The following is a 10,851-nucleotide window of genomic DNA, read 5'->3' on the forward strand; positions in this document are numbered from 1 at the left end:
AGCCACAGTCATGTAATACTGTTTAAGAGACTAAACCGTCATTTGACCCTGTATTTTTATATTAATTTTTTTTACTATCCATATTTCGATATTTTATGCCATTTTCGAGTACAATGCTGGAAAACGCAAATAATAAGACAAATAGTAAAAAAATTGAAAATTTCTTACAAAATACGCACAATATAAAAGGTTTTGCATGACCTTGGTTCCGAGAGTTCCGGAACCTGTACTGAAAATTGGAATAGAGATCAACATAAACATCATTTCCGTCTTTTTCATTGCTCACGAAAAACACACATTGCATTTTGTACCACCATACAGCGAGACCTTCAGAGGTGGTGGTCCTGATTTCTGCACACACCGGTACCTCTAATAACCTGTAGCACGTCCTCTTGCATTGATGCGTGCCTGTATTCTTCGTGGCATACTATCCACAAGTTTATCAAGGCGCTGTTGGTCCAGATTGCCCCACAACTCAACGGCGATTCGGCATAGATCGCTCAGCCTGGTCGGTGGGTCACGTCGTCCACAAACAGCCCATTTCAATATGTCTTAGGTATGGTCAATAGGGTTCATGTCTGCAGAACACGCTGGATACTCTAATCGAGCAATGTCATTTTCCTGAAGGAAGTCGTTCACAAGATATGCACGGTGGAGGCGCGAATTGTCCTCCATAAAGACGAATGTCTCACCAGTGTGCTGCAGGTATGGTTCCACTATCTATCGGAGGATGGCATTCACATATCGTACAGACGTCACGGCGCCTCCCATGACTACCAGCGGCGTACGTCGGACCCACGTAATGCCATCCCAAAACATTATGGAACCTCCACCTTGCTGGGCAGTGTGTCTAAGACGTTCAACCTGACCGGGTTGCCTCCAGACATGTCTCCGACGATTGTCTGGCTGAAGGCATTTGCGAAAATCATCGGTGAAGAGAACGTAATGCCAATCCTGAATGGTCCATCCGGCATGTTGGTGGGCCCATCTGTACCGCGCTGCATGGAGACGTGTTTGCTCAGATGAACCTCGCCATGGACGTCAGGAGTGAAGTTGAGCATCATGCAGACTATTGCGCACAGTTTGAGTCGTAACACGGCGTCTTGTGGCTGCACGAAGAGCATTATTCAACATGGTGGCCTTGCTGTCAGGGTTCCTCCGACCCATAATCTGTAGGTAGCGGTCATCCACTGCAGTAATAGTAATTAAGCGGATTGAGCGTGGCATGTCATCGACAGTTTCTGTCTCTCTATATTTCCTCCATGTCCAAACAACATCGCTTTGGTTCACTCCGATAGGCTTGGACACTTTCCTTGTTGAGAGGCCTGCCTGGCACAAAGTAACAATGTGGAAGCGCTGGAACAGCGGTGCTGACCGTCTAGGCTTGGCTGAACGAGCGGCATACCTTCTTCCTGGTGGAATGACTGGAACTGAACGGCTGTTGAACTTCTCCGCCCCGTCTAATAGGTGCTGCTCATGTGTGGTTGTTTAGACGTTTGAGTGGGTTTAGTGATGTCTCTGAAGAGTAAAAGGACTGTGTCGGTGATACAATATCCGCTGTCAACATCTACCTTCAGGAGTTCTGAGAACCAGTTTATTGCAAAACTTTTTTGGTGTGGTATTAGATGCACACTCATATAAAATTATGAGATAATCACTTATTCGCTAGACTTTTACTATGTCATATCTTGTAAGTAGGCCGTTTAGGGTTTTTTTATTGGAAACTTGAACGTGGTAGGGAAACTAGAAAATCTGAAAAGGGAAATGCAAAGGCTCAAGCTAGATATTGTAAGGGTCAGTGAAGTGAAGTGGAAGGAAGACAAGGATTTCTGGTCAGATGAGTATCGAGTAATACCAACAGCAGCAGAAAATGGTATAACAGGTGTAGGATGCGTTATAAATAGGACGGTAGGGCAGAGGGTGTGTTACTGTGAACAGTTCAGTGACCGGATTGTTCTAATCATAATCGACAGCAGACCAACACCGACAACGATAGTTCAGGTATACGTGCCGACGTCGCAAGCTGAAGATGAACAGATAGAGAAAGTGTATGAGGATATTGAAAGGGTAATACAGTATGTAAAGGGGGACGAAAATCTAATAGTCATGGGCGACTGGAATGGAGTTGTAGGGGAAGGAGTAGAAGAAAAGGTTACAGGAGAATGTGGGCTTGGGACAAGGAATGAAAGACGAGAAAGACTAATTCAGTTCTGTAACAAGTTTCAGCTAGTAATAGCGAATACCCTGTTCAAGAATCACAAGAGGAGGAGGTATACTTGGAAAAGGCCGGGAGATACGGGAAGATTTCAATTAGATTACATCATGGTCAGACAGAGATTCCGAAATCAGATACTGGATTGTAAGGCGTACCCAGGAGCAGATATAGACTCAGATCACAATATAGTAGTGATGAAGAGTAGGCTGAAGTTCAAGACAGTAGTCAGGAAGAATCAATACGCAAAGAAGTGGGATACGGAAGTTGTAAGGAATGACGAGATACGTTTGAAGTTCTCTAACGCTATAGATACAGCAATAAGAAATAGCGCAGTAGGCACCGCAGTTGAAGAGTAATGGACGCCTCTAAAAACGGCCATCACAGAAGTTGGGAAGGAAAACATAGGTACAAAGTAGGTAGCTGCGAAGAAACCATGGGTAACAGAAGAAATACTTCAGTTGATTGATGAAAGGAGGAAGTACAAACATGTTCCGGGAAAATCAGGAATACAGAAATACAAGTCTGAGGAATGAAATAAATACGAAGTGCAGGGAAGCTAAGACGAAATGGCAGCAGGAAAAATGTGAAGATATCGAAAAAGATATGTTTGTCGGAAGGACAGGCTCAGCATACAGGAAAGTCAGAACAACCTTTGGTGACATTGAAAGAAACGGTGGTATCATTAAGAGTGCAACGGGAATTCCACTGTTAAATGCAGAGGAGCGAGCAGATAGGTGAAAAGAATACATTGAAAGCCTCTATGAGGGTGAAGATTTGTCTCATGTGATAGAAGAAGAAACAGGAGTCGACTTAGAAGAGATCGGGGATCCAGTATTAGAATCGGAATTAAAAGAGCTTCGGAGGACTTACGGTCAAATAAGGCAGAAGGGATAGATAACATTCCATCAGAATTTCTAAAATCATTAGGGGAAGTGGCAAGAAAACAACTATTCACGTTGGTGTGTAGAGTATATGAGTCTAGCAACATACCATCTGACTTTCGGAAAAGCATCATCCACACAATTCCGAAGACGGCAAGAGCTGACAAGTGCGAGAATTATCGCACAATCAGCTTGACAGCTCATGCATTGAAGCTGCCTACAAGAATAATATGCAGAAGAATGGAAAAGAAAATTGAGAATGCGCTAGGTGACGATCAGTTTGACTTTAGGAAAAGTAAAGGCACGAGAGAGGCAATTCTGACATTGCGGCTAATAATGGAAGCAATGCTAAAGAAAAATCAAGACACATTCATAGGATTTGACGACCTGGAAAAAGCGTTCGACAATACAAAATGGTGCAAGCTGTTCAAGATTCTGAAAAAAGTAGGAGTAAGCTATAGGGAGAGACGGGTCATATACAATATGTACAACAAGCAAGAGGGAATAATAAGTGTGGACGATCAAGAACGAAGTGCTCGTATTAAGAAGGGTGTAAGACAAGGCTGTAGCCTTTCGCCCCTACCTTTCAATCTGAACATCGAGGAAGCATTGATGGAAATAAAAGAAAGGTTCAGGAGTGGAATTAAAATACAAGGTGAAAGGATTTCAATGATACGATTCGCTGATGACATTGCTATCCTGAATGAAAGTGAAGAAGAATTAAATGAACAGTCTAATGAGTACACCATATGGTTTGAGAGTAAATCGGAGAAAGACGAAGATAATGAGAAGTAGTAGAAGTGAGAACAGAAAGAAACTTAACATCAGGATTGATGGTCATGAAGTCAATGAAGTTAAGGAATTCTGCTACCTAGGCATTAAAATAACTAATAGCGGACGGAGCAAGGAGAACATCAAATGCAGACTCGCTATGGCAAAAAAGGCATTTCTGGCCAAGAGAAGTGTACTAATATCAAATACCGGCCTTAATTTGAGGAAGAAATTTCTGAGGATGTACATCTGGAGTACAGCATTGTATGGTAGTGAAACTTGGACTGTGGAAAACCGGAGCAGAAGAGAATCGAAGCATTTGAGATGTGGTGCTATAGACGAATGTTGAAAATTAGGTGGACTGATAAGGTCAAGAATGAGGAGGTTCTACGCAGAATCGGAGAGGAAAGGAATATGTGGAAAACACTGATAAGGAGAAGGGACAGGATGATAGGATATCTGCTAAGACATGAGGGAATGGCTTCCATGGTACTAGAGGGAGCTGTAGAGGGCAAAAACTGTAGAGGAAGACAGAGATTGGAATATGTCAAGCAAATAATTGAGGACGTAGGTTGCAAGTGCTACTCTGAGAAAAAGAGGTTAGCACAGGAAAGGAATTCGTGGTGAGCCACATCAAACCAGTCAGTAGACTTATGACCAAAAAAAAAAAAAAAAACGCCAAATAGTGCTGTGTATGTAGATTACTGGCTGTGATGTGTGCAGCCAGTGGCTGGTTGGCATTGTTGTAATACTTGCCATTGTAGCGTTGGGCAGCTGGATGTTAACAGCACGTAGAGTTGAGCAGTTGGAGGTGGGCCACCAGCAGTGGTGGATGTGGGGAGACAGATGGTGGAGTTTTGAAATTTTTAAGAAAGGATGTCATGAACTGCTATATATTTTATGACTATTAATGTAAATACATTGTTTGTCCTCTATCAAAATCTTTCATTTGCTAACTATGCCTGTCAGTAGTTAGTGCCTTCCGTAGTTTGAATCTTTTATTTAGCTGGCTGTAGTGGTGCTCGCTGTATTGCAGTAGTTCGAGTAACCAAGATTTTTGTGAGGTAAGTGATATGTGAAATGTATAGGATAATGTTAGTCAGAGTCATTCTTTTGTAGGGATTTTAAAACTCAGATTGCATTGCGCTAAAAATATTGTGTGTCAGTTTAAGCACAGTCTTGTATAATTTTTCCAAGGGGACGTTTCATATGGCGACCCTGCCAGGATACGTCACTAGAATCTTCTGATTTTTTCTTGTAGTTTGTGTAATTAGTGTAGCTTTTGTTTATTGCTAGCGTGTAATCATAGAGAGAATTTCCTTTGTAGTTGCAGTTTTTCATTGTTGTACAGTAAAACAGTTGTGGCATGCATGTAGATTTGCAGGAAGTAATCCGCAGCTGCGCTTCCAATTAACTAGATATTATTTTCAGTGATAGCTTCCAATTAACTAGATATTATTTTCAGTGCTATGTTACTGTGTTCTCTTATTTTTGCTCTTCAAATTGTGTTTTTCTGTGTTGTCGTTTGAAATATTGTGACAATAATCTTGTGTGAAAAACGTAATACTATGCTCCAAAGTAAGCTGAGAAATGACAGTGAAGACGAAAGCAGTGTGTTAGCGCCACCATATATGTGAATCAACTAATGTTCAAAGCAGTAATTTGGTAATTATGCATAGGGAAATGGTGTGGGCTGCAAATAATGGCGTAGGCAGTGAAACAATTAGTGAACAGACGACACAGTGTTGTTATTGGTACATTCTTGCTTGTTAGTTGCACCATTACATAACGACTATCAGGTTTACATACTTAGAACATATACTGTTAAAGAGATTTTAATGCAACGTTTTGGTTTACTTGAAAAGATACTCTTTATTTGAAGTACATTCGGTGAGATCAAAGACGACTTAGGATTTGGTTTCTTTCATAGCTACACAATTATATCATGATGCTACTAATGAGTGACAATTTACAAGGTTGCTTTTGCGGTATTTCTGTTTTATATCAGCAAATTTTTCTGGAAAGGAAAACATGTTCTAGTAGTAACTTTTGTGGTATAGCTACAATGAGACAGCTTTTTCCTTAGCACAACTATATATTACAGCACAGTACTTTCTTCATCATGGCAATGAGCGTAATAACTAAGATATTTATGCGCAAAGCATTTCACTTTTGCTTATCATGAGGTAAGTACATTGACTTCAGCAGAACTTAGCTTTCGGAGGACCATAACTACGACACTTCCACAGAATTATCTTACAGCAAGAATCATATTTAGCGCTACAGGACACACATTTGAGATTAATTTTGTACTTGAACCATTTATTTTTCAAGATTATTGAATTATAAAGAAAGTTTTCCGTGATACATTTCGTTCCCTTGCTGTCATCTGTAACACCTGAGGGTATAATTACATTAATCCTCAGGGGGGTACACGCTTACTTTGTGTATCATGTGTATGGCAAGCATAAGGAGCCCTAGCTAATATGGTATTTTACTTATACAACTTTACACATCGGTATCATATTTCTCTAACACGGAATTACTCAGCTATCTGATTATTTAACTGAGAGAGAGACATATTTATATTACTACGTCAGTGACAGTTGTTTACGTAATTACACGGTTGGATAACTTCACACTTATGAAATTGTATTTTGTCTGTACTTTGTGAAATTTTCATATTGTTTTCGGAACCATTGTGATACTATGAGAGCTTTGAATGATGTATTTGGTATGGGGTCATGATTTTTAAAGTTCTTTTGAGGCTGAAGACACTTTTGACATGAGCAGAGAATTTTTTTTAGGTTTTGAAATTATTGGCTGAAACTACGACGATTTTGAGAGTTGACTGAGGTGTTATGAAGTTATTATTACGATTACTATGTGTATTATGCTGTTGTGGTATGTTTATGATCAATAAGCTTATGCTATATGAGTTATTTGATTATGCTACGTATCTGTTATGATGAAATATTGAAGAAGTGTCGACGAATATGGTAAGGAATAATGAGTAGTGGTTAGGGACTCTGGTTTGTGAAAAAGGTTGTTGGAAACCAAGAATCGTACTTAAAGATCTATGAAATGCGTGAATGTATTACAATGCTGACGAAAATGTTTTGGACACTATTATATCAATAGGATTTTTTTTCTACAGATGAATAACGCAAATTCTTGACCTGTGAAATTTTTTATATGAGACTGCCAGTGTAGCGGAATCTGGTGTCGTAAATATTTCGGTAAGACAGTTAAGTGACCACCTGCATGTAATGTGTCGTGGGCACCCAGTTGCGCGACAGCCACCTGGCAAAAGAAAGTCATTAGGAAAAAAAAAGTAGCCCATTATTCTCGCTATTGACATTCCTTTGTAGAAAGCATAGCACAACGACACGCTCATTACTTGGAAAGTTACTTTCTTACATCTGCACACCTGAAAATGACAAGCATCTTTCTACGAGAGTTGAGAGAATTTGTACTAACTTATGAAATGTCACATGACTATTGAATGATATTTTTATCCTTTGCCTTTCATAGTTTCTTATTTCATTTGATATCTGGTTTCCAGCTGTGTTGCAGCCTTCATTTTATAAAATAAAATTAATTGAATTTGCTAATGTGAAAACTTTCTGTCAACAGAACTGTTAAATAATAATTTTATGATCCACATTCTTCAAAAAAGGAGCACCTGGAAAGGAAAGAACAATAAGAAGGGAGTAGTAACAGTAACTGCATACATAAGTTTCTTTTCAGGTACTTGGTAATTTATTTCATAGAATAAATTTTTGTGGTGCACCACTTTAATTATATAGACATTAAGATGTGAATATACATTTCCCTTATGTGCATTGTTGTCTTTAGTGTACTATTTTTTCTGCTTGAGCTTTGTCATGTTTAGATATAAATTATGACATTTTCTGCTGCTGTTTGCCAGGCATAGTGCTACTAAATTTCACTTTGTATTACTCTGTTAAGCTAATTTTACTTGTGATTTATTTTTCTTGTTGCTGCAGATTGGCTCATATTAGTGATAATGTTGCATTTTCTTTCCTAACTTATATATATTGCTGCGTGCTTTGGGAATTTGGATTTTTATGTTTTATGCCGCTGCATTGCCTCGTCCCTTAATTTAGCATCTGAGCTCAGTGGATTTAAGTTAGCTTAAGAGGGGTAGACTATATAAGAGAATGAGTTGCGATGAATTGGAAGAAATACATTGAGAAGCTTTACGAAAAAAGTACAGAAATAAGGTATAAATAGCAATTTTTGAAATAATGAAGAACGAAGGGAGATCTCCAAGAAGTAAGGAAAGTTTTGTTTGCGAGATATTGCAGTAAAACAAACCCTGTCCTTTCCCTTTCTGTTATTCAGCTATGTGTTTGTGTACTCTTGTATATTTGTGTTCTTCCTGTCTTTATGTGTTTAGCTAATAAGATTTACATTGTAGAATTTTTCTGATGTTTAGACATTATTTATTCTGTTTTGTTCTAATGCTCACATCTGAAGTTAATGTTTCAAAAGTTATTCTGATCTTTTATGTATGTACTTACGTCATAATTTTTGTAACACTGATGTGCATGTTTATTTCTATTCTTTTGTGAAGGCTGTTTTACTACAAATGTTATCTGTAGTGTTATGTTATTTAATGATGTATTTTGTGCCTTTGTTAATGTATTCTTACGTTATAAAATTGTAATTGACACCAGCTGATCAAATTAAGTAATTTTTAAGTTACATTCCACTGCATACGTTTCTGTTGGTCATAGTATATGGACAATATGTGAGAAGTAGGGACTGAGTGTTTGCATGTGTGTTAATAATTCAGCAAGGGACTGAGTAACAGCATTGCTGGTTCTAAGGACAATTAGAAAAAAAACTTTATGAGTGCACAATTGGTGGTTTATGGACTTGCTATATTCTCCACAAGACTCTTCGATGGTGATTGTTCACCTGCACAGTCGCAACAGTTGGCTGCTAGCCCTCTCTACAAGGACTACAGTGGGTCTGCACCTCTGGTGGCCCACCAATAACATAATCTCTACCAGGACTACAGTGGGTCTGCTCTGTGATTTCCAACCTACCAATATTCTTCAAAACTTCCACTGACTGTGCTGTGGGTTTGCTCTGTTGTGGCCCATCACCTGTCTGTATGTCAAGAGTCAGCACTGTCTTTCTGTTGGAAGGACAACACTACTTCAAGACTGCATGGACATCCACTACTTCTGCATGCATTCTCTTTTACTACTCAGACATTGAGAAAAACACTGCAATTTTATTTTGATGAATGATCAGGACTGTCTTCATGGACTGTGAGAAAATTTTAGCTTTTGACCAACATTGTATCGATAAGTGCGTGCATTTAATTTCTTTGTTATTGTAATTATGAAAAAATTTTCAAATCTGTATTGGCCAGTGCCCAAAACAGTTTTTAAAATTTTTTGTGCGGAGCATGGGGGATATATAAGTAGGCCGTTTAGTTTTTTTATTGGTAACACAACTTAGCGCTCTGTATGAAGATCACTGGCTGTGCTGTGTGCAGTCAGTGGCTGGTTGGCATTGTTGTAATACTCGCCATTGTAGTGTTGGGCAGCTGGATGTTAACAGCGTGTAGCGTTGCGTAGTTGGAGGTGAGCCGCCAGCAGTGGTGGATGTGGGGAGAGAGATGACGGAGTTTTGAAATTTGTAAGAATGGATGTCATGAACTGCTATATATATTATGACTATTAAGGTAAATACATTGTTTGTTCTCTACCAGAATCTTTCATTTGCTAACTATGCCTATGAGTAGTTAGTGCCTTCCGTAGTTTGAATCTTTTATTTAGCTGGCTGTAGTGGTGCTCGCTGTATTGCAGTAGTTCGAGTAACCAAGATTTTTGTGAGGTAAGTGATATGTGAAACGTATAGGATAATGTTAGTCAGGCCCATTCTTTCGTAGGGATTTTTTAAAGTCAGATTGCGTTGCGCTAAAAATATTGTGTGTCAGTTTAAGCACAGTCATCTATAATTTTTCCAAGGGGACGTTTCAATCTGTTAAATCAACGCAAAGTAGGTAAATAAGACTAACATATGTTTTTCAGACGTAACTATCAGAAGAAGTAGACTCTAGAAGACGTAGTAAATATAGAAGTACCACAGATTTAAGCGTACAAGTATTAAGTGTCATGTGACTCAGTGTGATAACCTTTGGTGGCAGCATTGTGAGGTGACACTTAACGTTATGGTAAGCGCAAGTTGTAATGTAAAAAGTACTAAATCTATCAGTGAAAAATAGGCGAATAAAGTACAGAAGGCAAGTAATCGCAGTTAACGATATACATACTCTTGTTCTATAGGCATTCCTCCTTCGACGGTGGAGTGGCTTAGACGTACATAGCGCATCGGCCGTGCTCCGTTTAGCGACAGCTTTGTTTACATCCGTGAGACTTAGCATAGTGATGCATTGATTATTACGGATCCCTATGGCTCTTTCTTACCGAAAGACGACTATCAAGTTCACGTTTGATGTACAATACATGAAATCGAAAATGGTGAAACTACATCCCCAGGAGTTGATTGGAAGTCACCTATCAATGTTGGCCACTGTCGCATACGTAAAGCTCACAGACGAGGCAGCGTGCGACTGACTCTCTCGCCGATTCATCGATGATTACTTTTTTTGCCACGCCGACTCTAACGTGGATGTGGTTTCTGTTGACCATGCCCGTTCGGATTGAGGGATTGAGAACTGTACGTGTATTCAAACTTCAGGTCAAAGTTCCTGCGGTCATGGTTAGCATAGGACTTCGCACCTATGGCACGGTCCTTAATCATGATGCAGAGAAATGTAGCAGCTTCGAGACGTATCATGTTCTCAACGGAGAGGTCCAAATAAGAATTGAGCTCTGGAAGCCCATCCCATCTTATGTGACAATAGATGGCACTCGAGTCATCGTTATATACAATGGTCAACCGAGAACCTGCTCTGATTGCTGGCAGGAAGGGCATACC

This window comes from Schistocerca gregaria, chromosome 1 (genome assembly GCF_023897955.1).
Source record: "Schistocerca gregaria isolate iqSchGreg1 chromosome 1, iqSchGreg1.2, whole genome shotgun sequence".
NCBI lineage: Eukaryota > Metazoa > Arthropoda > Insecta > Orthoptera > Acrididae > Schistocerca > Schistocerca gregaria.